The sequence below is a fragment of the Balaenoptera ricei genome, chromosome 13 (assembly GCF_028023285.1).
Source record: "Balaenoptera ricei isolate mBalRic1 chromosome 13, mBalRic1.hap2, whole genome shotgun sequence".
Taxonomy (NCBI): Eukaryota; Metazoa; Chordata; class Mammalia; order Artiodactyla; family Balaenopteridae; genus Balaenoptera; species Balaenoptera ricei.
The window spans coordinates 36,834,875-36,852,100 of record NC_082651.1 but is presented as its reverse complement, the minus strand read 5'-3'; the positions used below and the strand labels follow the sequence as shown (position 1 = coordinate 36,852,100).

The 17,226-nt window shown below is 38.7% G+C and overlaps 1 pseudogene; it reads right to left on the bottom strand.

Moving 5' to 3' along the window:
* Positions 1 to 4,735: 4,735 nt before the first annotated feature.
* LOC132376947 (mitochondrial import inner membrane translocase subunit Tim8 A-like) lies at positions 4,736 to 5,193 on the bottom strand (annotated as a pseudogene).
* Positions 5,194 to 17,226: the final 12,033 nt, after the last annotated feature.

Genomic DNA, 17,226 nt, shown 5'->3' with positions numbered 1-17,226 from the left:
ATTCAACACCCATTTATGATAAAAGCCCTGCAGAAAGTAGGCATAGAGGGAACTTTCCTCAACATAATAAAGGCCATATATGACAAACCCACAGCCAACATTGTCCTCAATGGTGAAAAACTGAAACCATTTCCACTAAGATCAGGAACAAGACAAGGTTGCCCACTCTCACCACTATTATTCAACATAGTTTTGGAAGCTTTAGCCACAGCAATCAGAGAAGAAAAAGAAATAAAAGGAATCCAAATCGGAAAAGAAGAAGTAAAGCTGTCACTGTTTGCAGATGACATGATACTATACATAGAGAATCCTAAAACTGGCACCAGAAAACTACTAGAGCTAATCAATGAATTTGGTAAAGTAGCAGGATACAAAATTAATGCACAGAAATCTCTTGCCTTCCTATATACTAATGATGAAAAATCTGAAAGTGAAATTAAGAGAACACTCCCGTTTACCATTGCAACAAAAAGAATAAAATATCTAGGAATAAACCTACCTAAGGAGACAAAAGACCTGTATGCCGAAAATTATAAGACACTGATGAAAGAAATTAAAGATGATACAAATAGATGGAGAGATATACCATGTTCTTGGATTGGAAGAATCAACATTGTGAAAATGACTCTACTACCCAAAGAAATCTACAGATTCAATGCAATCCCTATCAAACTACCACTGGCATTTTTCACAGAACTAGAACCAAAAATTTCACAATTTCTATGGAGACACAAAAGACCCCGAATAGCCAAAGCAATCTTGAGAACGAAAAATGGAGCTGGAGGAATCAGGCTCCCTGACTTCAGACTATATTACAAAGCTACAGTAATCAAGACAGTTTGGTACTGGCACAAAAACAGAAATATAGATCAATGGAACAGGATAGAAAGCCCAGAGATAAACCCACGCACATATGGTCACCTTATCTTTGATAAAGGAGGCAAGCATATACAGTGGAGAAAAGACAGCCTCTTTAATAAGTGGTGCTGGGAAAATTGGACAGGTACATGTAAAAGTATGAAATTAGAACACTCCCTGACACCATACACAAAAATAAACTCAAAATGGATTAAAGACCTAAGTGTAAGGCCAGACACTATCAAACTCTTAGAGGAAAACATAGGCAGAACACTCTATGACATAAATCACAGCAAGATCCTTTTTGACCCAGATCCTAGAGAAATGGAAATAAGAACACAAATAAACAAATGGGACCTAATGAAACTTAAAAGCTTTTGCACAGCAAAGGAAACCATAAACAAGACCAAAAGACAACCCTCAGAATGGGAGAAAATATTTGCAAATGAAGCAACTGACAAAGGATTAATCTCCGAGATTTACAAGCAGCTCATGCAGCTCAATAACAAAAAAACAAACAACCCAATCCAAAAATGGGCAGAAGACCTAAATAGACATTTCTCCAAAGAAGATATACAGATGGCCAACAGACACATGAAAGCATGCTCAACATCATTAATCATTAGAGAAATGCAAATCAAAACTACAATGAGGTATCATCTCACACCGGTCAGAATGGCCATCATCAAAAAATCTAGAAACAATAAATGCTGGAGAGGGTGTGGAGAAAAGGGAGCACTCTTGCACTGTTGGTGGGAATGTAAATTGATACAGCCACTATGGAGGACAGTATGGAGGTTCCTTAAAAAACTACAAATAGAACTACCATACGACCCAGCAATCCCACTTCTGGGCATATACCCTGAGAAAACCATAATTCAAAAAGAGTCATGTACCAAAATGTTCATTGCAGCTCTATTTACAATAGCCAGGACATGGAAGCAACCTAAGTGTCCATCATCGGATGAATGGATAAAGAAGATGTGGCACATATATACAGTGGAATATTACTCAGCCATAAAAAGAAATGAAATGGAGGTATTTGTAATGAGGTGGATGGAGTTAGAGTCTGTCATACAGAGTGAAGTAAGTCAGAAAGAGAAAAAAAAATACAGTATGCTAACACATATATATGGAATCTAAGGGGGAAAAAAAGGGCCATGAAGAACCTAGTGGCAAGATGGGAATAAAGACACAGACCTACTAAAGAATGGACTTGAGGATATGGGGAGGGGGAGGGGTGAGATGTGACAGGATGAGAGAGTGTCATGGACATATATACACTACCAAATGTAAAATAGATAGCTAGTGGGAAGCAGCCGCATAGCACAGGGAGATCAGCACGGTGCTTTGTGACCACCTTGGGGGGGGGGTGGGATGGGGAGGGTGGGAGGGAGGGAGATGCGGAAGGGAGGAGATATGGAAACGTGTGTATATCTGTAGCTGATTCACTTTGTTATAAAGCAGAAACTAACACACAATTGTGAAGCAATTATACTTCAATAAAGATGTTTAAAAAAAAAAAAGAAGTATAAGAACAGTGTCTTACCAAATAGAGAATATCAATAAAGAGAAATTACAAAAAAGAACCAAATAGAAGATCTGTAGTTGAAAAGTACAATAACTAAAATAAAAAATTGACTGGAGAAAGCTCAGTATCAGATTTGAACAGGCAGAAGTATGAGTCAGTGAACTTGAAGATAGGCCAATTGAGATTATCCAGTGTGAGAAACAGAAAGAAAAAAGAATGAAGAGAAATTAACAGAATCTCAGAGTCCTATGGGACACCTTCAAGCATCCTATTATACACATAATGGGAGTTCCAGATGAAGAGACAGAAAAAGAGACTGAAGGAGTATTTGGAGAAATAATGGCCTAAAATTTCACAAATTTGATGACTGCTGTTAATCTGCACATCCCAAAAGCTCAAGGAAGTCCAAGCATGATACAGTCAAAGAGAGCCACATCTACATACATCATAAACCATCAAATGACAAAGACAGTGTTAAAGCAGCAAGAGCGGAGTTATCATGTACAAAGAATCTTCAATAAAACTAATTGCTGATTTTTCATCAGAAACCATAGAGGCCAGAAGGCATTGCAATGACATATGCAAAGAGCTGAGGAAAAGAACCTGCCTACCAAGTATTCTGTACCTAGCAAAACTACCCTTCAGAAATGAAGGAGAGATGAAGACATTCTCAGATAAACAACAGTTGAAAGACTCCACTGCTAGCAAACTGACCCACAGAAAATACTAAAGAGATTTTTTTCAAGATGGAATGGTGAACACCAGACAGTAACTTAAATCCACATGAAAAAAGTACTAAAGGTAACTACATAAGTAAATACAAAAGACAGTATAAATGTATTTTTGTTTGTAAGTCAGTTTTTCTCCTATATGACTTAAAAGACAAATGCAGTATAAGCAAGTCCCAAATACATAAAGAAAAACTAACAGAATTAAAATGAAAAAACCTGACACTATTTTTTTAAATAAATAAATAAATTTATTTATTTATTTATTTGTATTTTTATTTTTGGCTGCGCTGGGTCTTCGTTGCCGCGCGCGAGTTTTCTCTAGCTGTGGCGAGCAGGGGCTACTCTTTGTTGTGGTGCGCGGGCTTCTCATTGTGCTGGCTTCTCTTGTTGAGGAGCACGGGCTCTAAGTGCATGGGCTTCAGTAGTTGTGGCTCTTGGGCTCTAGAGCGCAGGCTCAGTAGTTTTGGCGCGCAGGCTTAGTTGCTCCGCGGCATGTGAGATCTTCCCAGACCAGGGCTCGAGCCCGTGTCCCCTGCATTGGCAGGCGGATTCTTAACCACTGTACCACCAGGGAAGTCCGAAAAACTGACACTATTAAACGGAGAAATATTTCAAGCCAATAGCAAACGGTCATATATTGTATAATTCCATGTATATGAAATGTCCAGAATGAGCAAATCCATATAGACAGAAAGTAGATTAGTGGATGCCAGGGGATGTTGGGGAGGGGAAAATAGGGAGTAACAGCTAACATATACAAGATTTCTTTGTGGGGGCGTGACAAAAATGTTCTGGAATTAGATAGCAATATTGGTTGTGAAAATACTAAGAACTAGTGAATTGTACACTTACTTTAATCGGTGAATTTTTTTTTTTGAATCTTGTAGAAGTTTTTATTTCAGTGATGAAAAGAACGCAGTAAATGGAAACTATGCTGGTTTACGTTAGGCATGCACCTCTACCTGAAACTGCTGTTAGTTTTTGACTGGCCTAAATCTTTATAACTTATTTTTTCATTTAGGCACATCTTTAAATTTTTTTGGACCCTGACATACAGGGTAAGTTAACGTCTTCCTTGTGGCAGTTTAGTATGAGAATTATGTTCGCTGGCTAGATTCCTTTAACTAAAGTCCTCTAGACTCTCAGGCTACCTGTACTAGCTCAAGACTGTACTTTATATATAGAAATTTAAGTGAATCACAGTATAAGGGAGGGAGATAATCTAGAAAAGTGAAATGTACTGTATGAATACTCCATACATTTTTTTTCCAGCACTGATAATCAAACACTAGATAAGGAGGCCTACAGTCAAGTACCAAATTACTCTTTCCCCCACTGCTGCCCTTTCTGAGAGACACAAAGATGTATATCGATCTCTCCAGAAATCTGAAAGGAATCCACACAAATAACAGATTATTACCTATGTGGTCCCACATATCAAATTATAGAGCAGTTCCACTATTAAAATTATAGGAAGCAGTTAATGGGACTATGAGGAAAGCATCGTCCCACATACAGTAACATACACCTAGTAGAGTTTTCCATTCATCTGTCAATTGTTTTCCCAAGATTAGCATTAAAAAACACAACCCCAAACACATTTGACCCTCAAACCACCCCCACACACAAAAATCGGTCTTTATTCATTCTCAGATGACAGGATGTCCCAAGAGTGACAAAGGTGGGAGCCGATCCCCCCACAGCCTTTTCTTCAACCATCCCATCAACTGCTCTTCATTTCTTGAACTACCTTCCTTTTCCAGAGAGGTAATACTCAGGTCAGTCAGAAAGGCTTTCTGAGAAGACTGGCTTGGATTTCTGGGTCTGTTCCAGTCGATTCTAGATGAATTGGCTTGTATCAATGAAGCGCTCAACGCAGTTCACAAAACAAGCCTCAGCCCGACTGTCCAACTTTGGCCCAGGCTTGTCCATGCACATTTCCCAACAAAGTTCCGTCATCTGGTGCACCAGCTGCTGGAAGCGCTGCTTCTGAGTCTCTACCTCCGTGCAATGCTGCAGCTGCGGGTCGACCGAGCCCAAACCCGCTGCGGAGGAAGACGAGGAGGACGCCATCCCAGCGCGGCCACGCGTGCCGAGACAAACTCCGCACCAAGTCACCGACCTTCACGTGTCTCCGCGGCAGAACCCTTAAATGGTGAATTTCATGTTTTGTCTCAATTTAGAAAAAAAGTGTGTGTGTGGGGGGGGGGGTGGGCAGGAATGAACATATGAAGGAAAAGACTGCCTAAAACTGTAAAGATTTGGTAACAGATTTAAAATACATTTTGCAGGCAAGAAAGGGTGGAATTAACATGAAGGAAGTTAAATTAGTGATGAGGACAAATCTGAGAGTCTGCAAAATTACAGAGGAAAAAGGAGAAGAAAATGAAAATGCTGTGAAAGATGATGAGAGACATAAGAAACATAGCTAAGTAAACCAAACCAAGAATTATATCTGCAGCTGAGGAAGAAAGTAATATTCAAACACTTAATTGAATAAAACATCCTCCTCCTGAAAAGGGGAACACTGTATGCAGATTGAAAGTTGCCATAAAAATCCAGGGAAAAATCAGAGACTGAGACACATATCAGAAAAAGATTTTTGAGTCAAAATAAATAGAAGAAAATCCCATAAATAAACAATTTAAAAAAAAAAGTTAAGAGAAGAAAATTTAGTCTGATATCAGGCTTATTTAAAATACTAAATGTAAAAATAATGGAACCAAATCTGTATTTATTGGGGAAATTATATAATTCAAGGATTTATGGACCCAGTGCATTTTCATTAAGCACTATGACAATGAAAAGACATTTTCACAAGTACACAGCAGCTAGAAAGTATATTCAACCTCTGTACCTTCTTGAAAAATTCACTTGAAGACTCACCCAGCTGAAGAGATGAATCAAAATGAAGAATTCATTACAGAGAAATGAAGCAATGCTGAAAGTGATCAGTGGTGAACTTTGAAGTCAGTTTGACACAACACTCATCTAAATAGCAAATTTAGTTACAAGGTGGAAAAAAAAATGCCAAAAGTTAATTTTGGAATGAAAGGCATGAAAAGAAAAAACAATTGTATTTTTTTGTCTTTTTGACTAAAGAGCTGTCATTTTATTCATGACTTGGTGATCAGATAGGTTAAAGAAGTTTTCATAAAAAATAAATTTGACTTGATTAAAATTTAAAACTTGTGTGCACCAAAAAAAAAAAAAAAAAAAAAACACCATCAACATAGTAAAAAGGTTGCACACAGAATTGGGAAAAACATTTGCAATTCATATATCTGATGAGAGATGACTATCCATAATATATGAAGAACTCTTACAGTTCAACAACAGCAAAAAGCAATCTAATTTTTAAATGAGTACAGAATCTGAAGAGACATTTCTCCAGGAAAGATACAGATGGCCAAAAAGAACGTGAAAAGATGTTTTACTTCATTAGTCATGAAGGAAATGTAAATAAAAACTACAAAGAGATACCACTTCATACCCATTAGGATGGCTTTTATGAAATAAAAAAGAGCAAGGGTTGGCAGGGATATGGTGAAATTGGAACTCTTGTGTATTGCTGATGGGAATGTAAAATGGTATAGCCACCGTGGAAAACAGTGTAGTGGTTCCTCAAAAAATGAAACATAGAATTACTATATGATCTAGCAATTCTTCTTCTAAGTATATACCCAAAAGAATCGAAAGCAGGGATTTGAACAGATTTTGAACACCCAGGTTCATAGCAGCATTATTAACAATAGCCAAAGGGTGAGAACAATCCAGATGTCTACCACCTGATGAATGGATCAATACAATGTGATACATACATACAACAGAATATTATTCAGCCTTAAAAAGGAGTGAATTTCTGACACATGCTACACTGTGGATGGACTTTGAAGGCATTGTGCTAAGTAATACAAGCCAGTCACAAAAGGGTTGGAGGAGGAGGAAAAGGGAGTTATTGTTTAATAGGTACAGAGTTTCCATTTGGGAAAATGAGTTAATTCTGGAGATGGATGGTGTGATGGTTGCCCAACAATGTGAATATACTTAATGCCTTAACTTGTATACTTAAAAATGTTTGAAATGGTAAATTTTATGTATATTTTACCACAATGGAAAAAAGCTACCAAAAAATGAAACTCGAAAAGAATTTTAAAACTAGATATCTGTCTTCCAAATTATTGTTGAGTATATAAAATAAGCAAAATAACATAGAACAAGAACAGGAAACAAGAGGGGCTTCCGTGGTGGCGCAGTGGTTAAGAATCTGCCTGCCGTCGCAGGGGACACGGGTTCAAGCCCTGGTCCAGGAAGACCCCACATGCCGTGGAGCAGCTAAGTCCATGCACCACAACTACTGAGCCCGCATGCCACGACTACTGAAGCCCGCGAGCCTAGAGCCCATGCTCCGCAACAAGAGAAGCCACCGCAATGAGAAGCCCGCGCACCACAATGAAGAGTAGCCCCGCTCGCCGCAACTACAGAAAGCCCGCGCGCAGCAATGAGCACCCAATGCAACCAAATAAATAAACAAATAAATACATTTATTAAAGAAAAAGAATGAAAACTAAACTTTTTAAGCCTAGTCTTTCAGAACAGTAGAATGGGCTCCCAAAGAACCTTTCAAATGCTAATTTTTCTCTTTTCCTTACAAATTCTATAATCTAATAAATTATATACTTGCACTGTTTCTTAGATGTTCAATTGCTTTCCTGATTCCATTTTTTTCATATGTATTCACCTTTGCCCAAAATGCTTTTCTCTTTCCATCTCAGTTTTTTTGGTTTTGTTTTAAACATCTTTATTGGAGTATAATTGCTTGACAATGGTGTGTTAGTTTCTGCTTTATAACAAAGTGAATCAGCTATACATATACATATATCCCCATATCTCCTCCCTCTTGCATCTCCCTCCCACCCTCCCGATCCCACCCCTCTAGCTGGTCACACCACACTGAGCTGATCTCCCTGTGCTATGCGGCTGCTTCCCACTAACTATCTATTTTACATTTGGTAGTATATGAGTCCGTGCCACTCTCTCACTTCGTCCCAGCTTCCCCTTCCCCCTCCCCGTGTCCTCACGTCTGTTCTCTACGTCTGCGTCTTTATTCCTGTCCTGCATCCATCTCACTGTTTATCCAGTGTAACTCTCTTCTCACACTAGTAGATGCTTGAGAGGTATTTTAAAATAATTTTTGTCAGCTTCCTGTCTGAATCGTGATTTCCCTCTCTTAGGTTCCAGGGCTGCTGCTGCTTCAGAGCAGTCAGCTCAACTACAAGACACGAAGATTGATAATCTAGCAGACACTAAAGCCATTAAACAGAAAGGGGAGATCCACAGTAAGAGGACCGTTCCTAAGGAAGCCTGGCCCGAAGAGAAGAAATCCTTGCAAATAGATATTGCAGGTAATGGGGAGTGGGGTAGGGGGTGTGAGAGAGAGAGAGCATGCACACGCAAACGCCTGTGTCTACGTGTTTCCACTTAATTCTGATGAGACTATAGTCTCACAATTTAAACAGAGTTCCATCTTTTTATTTTTTGCTTTCTTATGCATATCACTTCAGTGCTTCTTTGTCTGTGTGGATGTATGTATTTATTTGTAAGATAATTGTTACTTCTGGGAAAAGACACTGGCAATTTAGAAACAAAATTACAATTAAATACCCAAGGCTGATAGTATTAGAAGTGAAGTATCATGTCTCAACACCGAAACAGGGGAGGGAAAGCTTAAGGCATTCCAGATGACTGTGACAAAGACAGAAAGAATCTCAATACAAACTTTTAAAAAATTACAATAAAAAAGACCCAAGATCAAATCTATTTATGTTCACCCATGGCCCCCTTTTTCTAATAACATAAAAGAAAAGTGTATAGGACACAAGCCATTACTACCTAGCTGTCAAAGGAAAACTGGATATCCACATGCAGAAGAATTAATTTGGACCATTACCTTTTACCATATACAAAATTAACCCAAAATGGATCAAAGATCCAAACAGAAGAGCTAAAATTATAAAACTCTTAGAAGAAAACATGGGGGGAAAGCTTCATGACATTGGATTTGGCAGTGATTTCGTGGATATGACACCAACAGTATAGGCAACAAAAGCAAAAATAAATAAACTATACTATATCAGAATTTAAAACTCTGCTTCAAAGGACACAATCAACAGAGTTAAAAGACAACCTGTGGAATAGGAGAAAATATTTGCAAATCATGATAAGTGACCAATATCCAGATTATATATGGAACTTCTAAAAGTCAACAACAAAGAAACCCAATTTAAAAATGGGTAAAGGACTCGAATAGACACTTCTCCAGGGAGTATATATGAATGGCCAACAAGTATATGAAAAGATGCTTAATATCACTAATCATCAAAGAAATGCAAATCAAAACCACAATGAGATACTACTGCACACCTATTAGGATGGGTAGTATCAAAAGAACAGAAAATAACAATCGTTGTCAAGGATGCAGAGAAATTGGATCCCTTGTGCACTGCTGGTGGAAATATAAAATGGCACAGCCATTATGGAAAACAGTGTGGAGGTTCCTAAAAAATTAAAAATAGAATGACGATATGATACAGCAATCCCACTTCTGGGTGTATATCCAAAGGAATTCAAAGCAGGATCTCACAGATATCTGCACACCCATGTTCATTGCAGCATTACTCACGATAATCAAGATACGTCCATCAGCAGATGAATGGATAAATATAATGTGATATCTATACAATAGAATGTTATGCAGCCTTAAAAGAAGAAAATCCTGTCACATGCTATAACATAGGTGAATCTCAAGGACCTTGTGCTGAGTGAAATAAGCCAGTCACAAAAAGATAAACACTGTATATTCCGCCTACGTGAAGTATCTGAAATAGTGAAAATCATAGAAACAAAGTAGAAAAGTGGCTGCCAACGGCTGGGGAGAGAAAGGAGGGGGAGTTCATGTTTATTGGGTATAGAGTTTCAGTGTTGCAAGATGAAGATGTTCTAGAGATCTGTTGTGCAACAGTGTGAACATACTTAACACTGCTGAACTGTATGCTTAAAAATTGGTTAAGATGGTAAATTTAATCTTCTGTGTTTATCACACACAAAAAAGAATGTGTAAGATGAAAAAACAACATTGCAATTCTGCAGTGGGTAGTCTAGGAGACATAGCTTGGAAAAGAAAGATGGAAATATAACCTGCAGAAGCATACTCTAGCCCAGGCCGCACAGAGGAGGTGAGCGGCGGGCGGGCGAGCGAGAGAAACTTCATCTGCAGCTCCCTATCGCTCCCCATTCCTCACGTTACCGCCTGAACCATCCCCCCACCCCCCAACCCCGTCTGTGGAAAAATTGTCTTCCATGACACCGGTCCCTGGTGGCAAAAAGGTTGGGGACCGCTGCCCTAGAGGACCCTCAAGGAGAAATGGATAATACAGAACACTAGAGAGCTTGAACACACATACTTAGCCCATGACAGACCATAGAAATGAAATTAAAAAAAAAAAAAAGCAGAGTTAGAGAAACATCTGGAAATATTGAGGTTGATGTGTATAAATGTTTGTATGCTTTTAAAACACAACCTTTCAAATGCTCATAGAACATTTTTTTTTCAAACAGCTTTTTTAATATGTAATGCACATATATAATTCTCCCACTTAAAGTGTACCATTTAATGATTTTTACCCTATTCACAGATATGTGCAACCATCCACACAGTTGACTTTAGAACATTTTTATCACCTCAGAAAGAAACCCTATACCCCTTAGCTATCACCCCTCTATTTCCTCATCACCCACCTCCCCCCAAGCCCTAAGTCAACCACTGATCTACTTTGTCTCTATTATAAATTTTCCTATTCTAGACCTTAATACAAATGGAATCATTTAATGTGTGGACTTTTGTGACTGGCTTCTTGTAACTCAGCATGATGTTTTTGGGTTCATCCAAGTTAGGGCTTGTATCATTATTTTATTCCTTCTAATGGCTCAATAATATTTCATCGTATGTATGTATCACAGTTTGTTTATCTGTTTGTTGATGGACATTTGGTTGTTTCCACCTTTTGGCTACTATGAATAATGCTTTTATAAAATAATGATTTTATATTTATAAAATATAAATGCTTTTCTATTCATGTACAGGTTTTTATATGGACAATATGTTTTCATTTGTCTTGGGTACGTACCCAGGAATGGAATTCCTAGATCATGTGATAACTTTATATTTCATCATCTGAGGAGTTGTCAGACTGTTTGCCAAAGTGGCTGCACCATTTTACATTCCCAGTAGCAATGTATGAGGATTTCAATTTCTCTACTAACTCACCAACACTTATTATCTGACTTTTTCATTGGATCTATTCTAGTGGATGTGAAGTTGTATCTCATTTTGCTTTTGATTTGCATTTGCCTCCTGATTATGATGTTGAACATCTTTCTGTGTGCTTATTGGCCAGTTGTGTGTTATCCTTGGAGAAATGTGTATTCAGATCCTGGCCTGGTTTTTATTTGGGCTATTTCTCTTTTTTATTGAGTTTTAAGAGTTCTATGTATTCTAGATACACATTCTTATCAAAATTTTGATTTTGATATATTCTCCCATTCTGTGAGTTAAAATTGGGAAGTATGAGTCCTCCAACATGACCTTATTTTTCATGATTGTCTTGGCTCTTCTGGGTCCTTGACAATTCCATATGCTTGCAAAATTTCTACTAAGAAATCAGCTAGGATTCTGATAGGGATTGTGTTGAATCTGTGATCACTTTGGTGAGAATTGCTTTCTTAACAGTAAGTCCGTGGACTTGGGATGTTTGATTTAGATAGATATTTATTGATTTAGATATTTATTTAGATATTCTTTAATTTCTTGCAGTCATTTTTTGTAACTTTCAGAGTAGAAGTTTTTCTCTTCTTATGTTAAATTTACATTAATATTTTAATTTTTTTGAGGCTGTTGTGAACAGAATGGTTTCCTTTTGCTTTTCTTTTTGTTTTTGGCTGTGCTGCTTGACTTGAGGGATCTTAGTTCCCCAACCAGGGATCTAACTTATGCCCTCTTGCAGTGGAATTGCAGAGTCCTAACCACTGGACTGCCAGAGAATTCCCCCAGAATGGTTTTCTTAATTTCATTTTCAGTTTGTTAATTGCAAGTATATCATAATACAATTGATTTTTTTAATATTTAACTTTTATCCTGCAACGATGCTGACTCGTTTATTAGTTCTAAATGGTGAATGGGATTGTTTGCTTAATTGGTCTTTCTTAGCTTTCGTTGTTAGTATGTAGAAATGCAGCAGATTTCTGTGTATTAATTTCATATCCTGAAACTTTAGCGAATTCACTGATGAGCTCTAGTAGTTTTCTGGTAGCAGCTTTAGGATTTTATAGTATCATGTCATCTGTAAAAACTGACAGTTTTACTTCTTTTCCAATTTGGATTCGTTTTATTTCTTTTTCTTCTCTGCTTGCCGCGACTAGGACCTTCAAAACTATGTTGAAAAAAAGTGGCGAGAGTGGACATCCTTGTCTTGTTCCTGATCTTAGGGGAAATGCTTTCAGCTTTTCACCATTGAGTATAATGTTAGCTGTGGGTTTGTCATATATGGCCTTTATTGTGTTGAGGTATGTTCTCTCTGTGCCCACTTTCTAGAGAGTTTTTATCATAAATGTGTGTTGAAATTTGTCAAAAGCTTTTTCTGCATCTATTGAGATGATCATATGTTTTTTTTTAATAAATTTATTTTATTTATTTATTTTTGGCTGTGTTGGGTCTTCATTACTGTGTGCGGGCTTTCTCTAGTTGCAACGAGCGGGGGCTACTCTTTGTTGCGGTGTGCGGGCTTCTCATTGCGGTGGCTTCTCTTTGTTGCGGAGCACAGGCTCTAGGCGCACAGGCTTCAGTAGTTGTAGCACGCGGGCTCAGTAGTTGTGGCTCACAGGCTCTAGAGCACAGGCTCAGCAGTTGTGGCACACGGGCTTAGTTGCTTCACGGCATGTGGGATCTTCCGGGACCAGGGCTCGAATCCGTGTCCCCTGCAGTGGCAGGTGGATTCTTAACCACGGTGCCACCAGGGAAGCCCGATCATATGGTTTTTATTCTTCAGTTTGTTAATGCGGTGTATCACACTGATTGATTTGCAGATATTGAAAAATCCTTGCATCCCTGGGATGAATCCCACGTGATCATGGTGTATGAGCCTTTTAATTTATTAGTGGATTCGGTTTGCTAGTATTTTGTAGAGGATTTTTGCATCTATGTTCATCAGTGGTATTGGTCTGTAGTTTTCTTTTGTGTAATATCTTTATCTGGTTTTGGTATCAGGGTGATGGTGGCCTCCTAGAATGAGTTCAGAAGTTTTCTTTCCTCTGCAAACTTTTGGAAGGGTTTCAGAAGGATGGGTGTTAACTCTTCTCAATGTTTGGTAGAATTCACCTGTGAAGCCATTTGGTCCTGGACTTTTCTTTGTTGGGAATTTTTAAATTGCTGATTCAATTTCAGTTCTGGTAATTGGTCTGTTCATATTTTCTGTGTCTTCCTGATTCAGTCTTGGGAGGTTGTACCTTTCTAAGAATTCATCAGTTCCTTCTAGGTTGTCCGTTATATTGGCATGTAGTTGCTCATAGTAGTCTCTTATGATCCTTTGTATTTCTGTGGTGTCGGTTGTAACTTCTCCTTTTTCATTTCTGATTTTATTGATTGGGGCCCTCTCCCTTTTTTTCTTGATGAGTCTTCCTAAAGGTTTATCAATTTTGTTTATATTTTCAAAGAGCCAGCTTTTAGTTTCATTGATCTTTCCTATTGTTTTTTTTAGTCTCTATTTCATTTATTTCTGCTCTGATATTTATGATTTCTTTCCTTCTACTAACTTTGGTTTTTATTTATTCTTCTTTCTCTACTTGCTTTAGATGTAAGTTTAGGTTGTTAATTTGAGATTTTTCTTGTTTCCTGAGGTAAGCCTGTATTACTATAAACTTCCCTCTTAGAACTGCTTTGTCTGCGTCCCATAAGTCTTGGATCATCGTGCTTTCGTTTTCATTTGTCTCTAGGTAGTTTTTGATTTCCTCTTTGATTTCTTCAGTGATCCATCGGTTGTTTAGTAGCATATTGTTTAGCCTCCACGTGTTTGTGGTTTTTGCAGGTTTTTTTTCTTGTAGGTGATTTCTAGTTCCATAGAGTTGTGGTTGGAAAAGAAGCTTGATATGATTTCAGTTTTCTTAAATTTACCAAGGCTTGTTTTGTGGCCTAACATGTGATCTATCCTGGAGAATGTTACATGTGCACTTGAAAAGAATGTGCATTCTGCTGCTTTTGGGTGGAATGCTCTATAAATATCAGTTAAGTCCCTTTGGTCTAATGTGTTATTTAAGGCCTGTGTTTCCCTGTTGATTTTCTCTCTGGATGATCTGTCCATTGATGTAAGTCAGGTGTTAAAGTCCTTACTATTATTGTGCTGCTGTTGATTTCTCCTTTTATGTCTATTAATATTTTGCCTTCTGTATTCAGGTGCTCCTATGTTGGGTGCATATATATTTACAGTTGTTATATCTTCTTTTTGGATTGATCCCTTGATCATTCTGTAGTGTCCTTCTTTGTCTCCTGTGACAGTTTTTATTTTAAAGTTGATTTCATCTAATATAAATATTGGTACTCTGGCTTTCTTTCGATTTTCATTTGTGTGGACTACCTTTTCCATCCCCTCACTTTTAGTCTGTATGTGTCTCTAGATCTGTAGTGAGTCTCTTGTAGGCAGCAAATACACGGGTCTTGTTTTTGTATCCATTCAGCCAGTTTGTGTCTTTTGGTTGGAGCATTCAGTCTGTTTACGTTTAAGGTAATTATCGATATGTATGTTCGTACTGTCATTTTGTTAATTGTTTTGGATTTGTTTCTGTAGGTCTTTTTTTCCCCCTTCTTTTGTTCTCTTCTCTTGTGATTTGATGACTATCTTCAGTGTTATGTTTAGATTCCTTTTTTGTGTATGTGTGTATCTGTTACAGATTTTTGGCTTGTGGTTACCTTGAGGTTATTGTATAGCAGTCTCTGTATACATATGGTGATTCTTCTAAATTGCTGATGTCTTAATTTCAAATGCATTTGCAATTACCCTCCATGTGTACTCTCCTCCCCTCATGATTACTGTTTTTTATGTCATGTTTTACATCAAATTGTTTTGTGTATCCCTTAACTGCTTATCGTGGATACAGATGATTTTACTACTTCCGTCTTTTAATCTTCCTGCTAGCTTTGTTTGCGAATGATTTCCTACCTTTACTGTATGTTTACTGGTGAGCTTTTTTGTTCCATAGTTTTCTTATATCTAGTTGTGGCCCTTTCTTTTGCACCTGGAGAAGTTCCTTTAACATTTGTTGTAAAGCTGGTTTAGTGGTGCTGAATTCTTTTAGCCTTTGCTTGTCTGTACAGCTTTTGATTTCTCTGTCAAATCTGAACAAGAGCCTTGCTGAGTAGAGTATTCTTGGATGTAGGTTCTTCCCTTTCATCACTTTAAATATATCATGCCAGTCCCTTCCGACCTGCAGAGTGCCTGCTGAAAAGTCAACTGATAGTCTTATGGGAGTTCCTTTGTATGTTATTTGCTGCTTTCCCCTTGCTGCTTTTAGTATTCTCTGTATCTTTAATTCTTGACATTTTGATTACAGCGTGTCTTGGTGTGTTCCTCTTTGGGTTATCCTGTATGGGATTTTCTGCGCTTCTTGGACTTGGATGACTATTTCCTTTCCCAGGTTAGGGAGGTTTTCAGCTATTATCTCTTCAAATATTTTCCTGAGCTCTTTCTTTCAAATATGTTCCCGGGCTCTTTCTCTCTTCTTCTGGGACCCCTGTGGTGCGAATATTAGTGCTCTTGATGTTGTCTCAGAGATCTTTTAAACCGTTCTCATTTCTTTTCTTTTTTAAATCTTTTTTCTGTTCAGTGGCAGTGATTTCCACTACTCTGTCTTCCAGCTCACTGATCCATTCTTCTGAATCCTTTAGTCTACTTTGATTCCTTGCACTGTATTTTTCATTTCAGTTATTGTATTCTTCATCTCTGGTTGTTCTTTATATTTTCTAACTCTTTTCTTAAAACTTATAACTTCTCGTTCTGTGCATCCATTCTCCTCCTGAGTTCTTTGATCATCTGTATGATCATTACTCTGAACTATTTCTTGGGTAGATTGCCTATTTCCACTTCACTTAGTTCTTCTTCTGGGATTTTATCTTGTTCCTTCATCTGAAACATATTGCTCTGCCATCTCATTTTGTCAATAAGTTGCTATTTGTATTTTTATGTATGTAGTAGGTAAGTTACATCTGTCAACCTTGGAGAAGTGGCCCTCTGTAGGAGGCGTCCTGTGCATTTCAGCAGCACACTCCCCTCTCGTTACCCAAGCTGTGTGCTCTAGGGGTTCACCCTAAGAGGGCTACTTGGGCCTTCTGTTGTGGTGGGCTAACTATGTGGGTAGTCTGGTAGGCCCCTAGTCTGGTTGGTTGCCAGGTCCTGCCTTGTGTGGATGCTGCTGGCTGCTGTTTAGCAGGGCCTGGTCACAACGTGGCTGGTTGCAGAATGCTAGGGGCCCCGGGGCTAATGCTGGCTCACTGGTGGGTGGAGTCAGGGTCCTGAAGACCCTAGGGTTGTTGCCTACCCACTGGTAGTTGAAGCCAGATCATGGGGTTAGTGCTGGTCTACTGGCAGGCAGAGCTGGTCCCTGGAGTCCAGCTGCAGGGTCCTGGGATCCCAGAGCTCATTTCAGATTGTTGAGGGGGTGGTGTCGGTTCCTGACACAGTTGGGTACAGGGTCTGGAGTGTCCTGAAGGTTTCCTTGGCCTGCTAGTGGGCCAGTCCAAGGCCCAGCTGGTCCCAGGGTAGGCTCTGGCCTGCATTGAGGAATCATAGTTTTCTTGCTTTTGGTGCCTGCATCCTGGTGAATGAGACTGGTCTAGAAGCTTGGCCTGGCTTCCTGGTGGGAGAGTCCTGTGCCTGTCTACTGGTGGGTGGTGCTGGGTCTTGGCCCTCTGGTGGGCTGGGCCATGTCTAGGGGCTAGTCCAAAGGCAGCTGTGAGCTTTTTTGTCTTTAGGCAGCCTGTCTGCTAATGGGTGGAGCTGTGTC